Consider the following 3,316-nt stretch of genomic DNA (forward strand, 5'->3'; position numbering starts at 1 on the left):
TTCAGAATGGTTTGCTCATAAGGTGGTGATTTCACAAGGGAAATATACTGGATAGAGTTACCGAGCTGATGCCATCAACAGAGGCGGCACTCCACAGACCCTTAGGCATTCTAAGCCTTGCTGGAGTGGGAAGATCCACCTACCTTCTGACCACACTTCTCAGGAGGCTCAGAGTCCTGGAGTCAGACTGTCTCCTGGCTTTCCCTGTGCTGACAACAAAACACTGAGCAAGTCTTGCAGCCCTTACTCCTAAAGCCCGGGAGTGCAGCCTCACTCCCTGCCCTCTTCTAGAAGTAGCAAGCCTGGCTGGTGGGGAACCACCCTGAGGGGTTTTGGAAGAGGGAGTCTGTTCACTTTATCTATCGCCCAAAATACTAGACTAGGTGAGTGGTTGACACCCTCCCCAGGCTCTCTGAGCCTATAAAGCTAGTCCAGTCTCCAGGCAGGGCCAAGATACCCTGGGACATAGCTGGGGATAGGGAGGTATAGGCTTGGGGTCTGTCCTGGGGACTACAGAGCCCTGCCCTTTTTCTGGGCTTCAGTAGGAATACAGAAGCTAAGCTCACCAAAATCCTATTGGTTAATGCTTCTAGTGAATTGCCCAGAAACATTTTTTTTTTACTCTATGCTACTCCTTTATTGAAACAACATCACTGGAAAAGCCATTTCAGTACAAATGGAAGATGAGTTGAAAAACGGATTTTTTAAATCAATTTTTTATTGAAGGAAAATTGCTTTATAGAATTTTGTTGTTTTCTGAATCAGCCATAGGTATACATATATCCCCTCCCTTTTGAATCTCCCTCCCATCTCCCTCCCCATCCCACACTCTAGGTTGATACGGAGCCCCTGTTTGAGTTTCCTGAGCCATACAGCAAATTCCTGTTGGCTGTCTATTTTACATATGTTAATATAAGTTTCCATGTTCCTCTTTCCATACATCTCACCCTCTCCTCCCCTCTCCCCATGTCCATAAGTCTATTCTCTTTGTCTGTTTCTCCATTGTTGCCCTGTAAGTAAATTCTTCAGTACCATTTTTCTAGATTCTATATATATGTGTTAGAATACAGTATTTATCTTTCTCTTTCTGACTCACTTCACTCTGTACAATAGGTTCTGGGTTCATCCACCTCATCAGAACTGACTCAAAGGCATTCTTTTTTATGGCTGAGTAATATTCCATTGTGTATATACCACAACTTCTTTATCCTTTTATCTGTCGATGGACATCTAAGTTGCTTCCATGTTCTAGCTATTGTAAATAGTGCAGCAGTGAGCAATGGGATACATGTGTCTCTTTTGATTTTGGTTTCCTCAAGGTATATGCCTAGCCCAGAAACATTTTTAAGTAGACTACCAAACTTTAATTGAGAAAGAATAGCTTGATAGCCCACTTAAAAATGTTTCTGGGCAATTTGCTAGAAACATTAACCAATGAATAGTTTGGTTGCTGCTGCTGCTAAGTCGCTTCAGTCGTGTCCGACTCTGTACGACCCCATAGACGGCAGCCCACCAGGCTCTCCCATCCCTGGGATTCTCCAGGCAAGAACACCCACTCCAGTGTTCTTGCCTGGAGAATCCCACTCCAGTGTTCTTGCCTGGAGAATCCCAAGGATGGGAGAGCCTGGTGGGCTGCCGTCTATGGAGTCACACAGAGTCGGACACGACTGAAGCGACTTAGCAGCAGCAGCAACCAAACTATTCACTGGTTAATGTTTCTAGCAAATTGCCCAGAAACATTTTTAAGTAGGCTATCAAACTATTCTTTCTCAATTAAAAACTCATTAAACTGCTAAAACCCCCCAGGCACTTTTTTTGGTAAATCAAATATTAGTATAAACAGGGACTTCCCTGGTGGTCCAGGGATTAAGAATCTGTCTTGCAATGCAGGGGACATGGGTTTGATCCATGGTCAGGAAGATCCCACATGCCACAGAGCAACTAAGCCCAGGCTCCACAAACTGAGTCAGTGCACCACAGCTACTGAAGCCCTTGGGCCTTAGAGCCTGTGCTCCACAACAATAGAAACCACCACAGTGGGAAGCTCATGTACTACTACTAGAGAGTAGCCCCCACTCACCCCAACTAGAGGAAGCTTCGAAGGCCCAGCACAGCCAATAAATAAATAATAATAAATAAAATTTATTTTTTAAAAATTTGTGTAAAGAAACAAAATTCAGAAGAAAAGAGAAAAACAGGATATTTTCAAATGGAACTTGGTTTTTTAATAATGAAGATGTGCACTTGAGGGTGTGTGGATGGGAGTTCTCAGTTGTGTTTTGAAATCTCAAGTTAATGAGCATGATGAACTATTATTGCTGGCACTGACTTTATCCCAAGTAGCCAAGTGGTACTGTCTGACTCTCTACTCGAGTCTTTGGTGGATCCCCCAACCCTCCTCTAACTCCCCACACTTTCCCTTCCCATTGAGTTGGGAAGCCCGTGTAGCCGCGCCAATCACAGTGGGAAGAGGGGGGAGGGAAGTCACAGCATATGGGGTTCATGGTCACAATGTGTGGAGCAAAGGGGATCAGAGTGCAAGTAAGCCAGGTCGTTCCCTCTGCTCAAGTCCAGCTGTCTGCCACAGCAGTGTGACCCGCAGCCGATGGCCCACTCAGGAAGTGATGACAGCAATATCCATTCCTGACTGCATTTATCTGAGCTGTTTGAAGCTTTGTGACCCATCAGGACCCAAAGGCTATCTGATCACATTGCTGAGATACCTGCTGTCTTCGGGTTGGGAGATCCTGATTGGCCTGTTGAGGGTAGATTTCTCTTGATCCTCTTCAGGGCTGGTGCTGCCCAGGCTCTGCTACCTCCTGCTGCACTAGGGACTTGACACTAGGCCTGGCCTGCTGGTGGAGTTGGGGCTGCTGATCACACCAGTGCGGTTGGGCCTCTTGAGGATGCTGATCTGTAGAGGGGGCTCCTGGGAAGGCTGTCATCCTGAATCACAATATGCGCTCTGGAAGATTTGGACTTCCCCACCATCTGCCACCTCCTTCCAGCTCTCAGCAACTTCCTCATCTTCCATCTTACTGGCCACTTTCCAAGACCTTCAGTTTAGAGTCTGCAGTTGGGATGGACTTCCATTTAGAGTAGGTTTTCATATCTTTTCAGTTGAGAAACACCAATCCAGGATTTGACTCCCTGGGGTTTGGTGGTAGAGTTAATGATGTAGAGAGAATGATGAAAGGGCCCTGTTAATAAGACTCAAGGGGCTTCCTAAGTGGCACTAGTGGTAAAGAACCCACCTGCTAATGCAGGAGACATCAGAGACATGGGTTTGTTCCCTGGGTCAGGGAGATCCCCTGGA

The 3,316-nt window shown here is 46.1% G+C and overlaps 1 pseudogene; it reads right to left on the reverse strand.

Annotated features, from left to right (window-relative positions):
• Positions 1 to 2,653: 2,653 nt before the first annotated feature.
• LOC112445046 (SUZ domain-containing protein 1-like) lies at positions 2,654 to 3,034 on the reverse strand (annotated as a pseudogene).
• Between the last annotated feature and the right edge of the window lie 282 nt (positions 3,035 to 3,316).

This window comes from Bos taurus, chromosome X, assembly GCF_002263795.3.
Source record: "Bos taurus isolate L1 Dominette 01449 registration number 42190680 breed Hereford chromosome X, ARS-UCD2.0, whole genome shotgun sequence".
Taxonomy (NCBI): Eukaryota; Metazoa; Chordata; class Mammalia; order Artiodactyla; family Bovidae; genus Bos; species Bos taurus.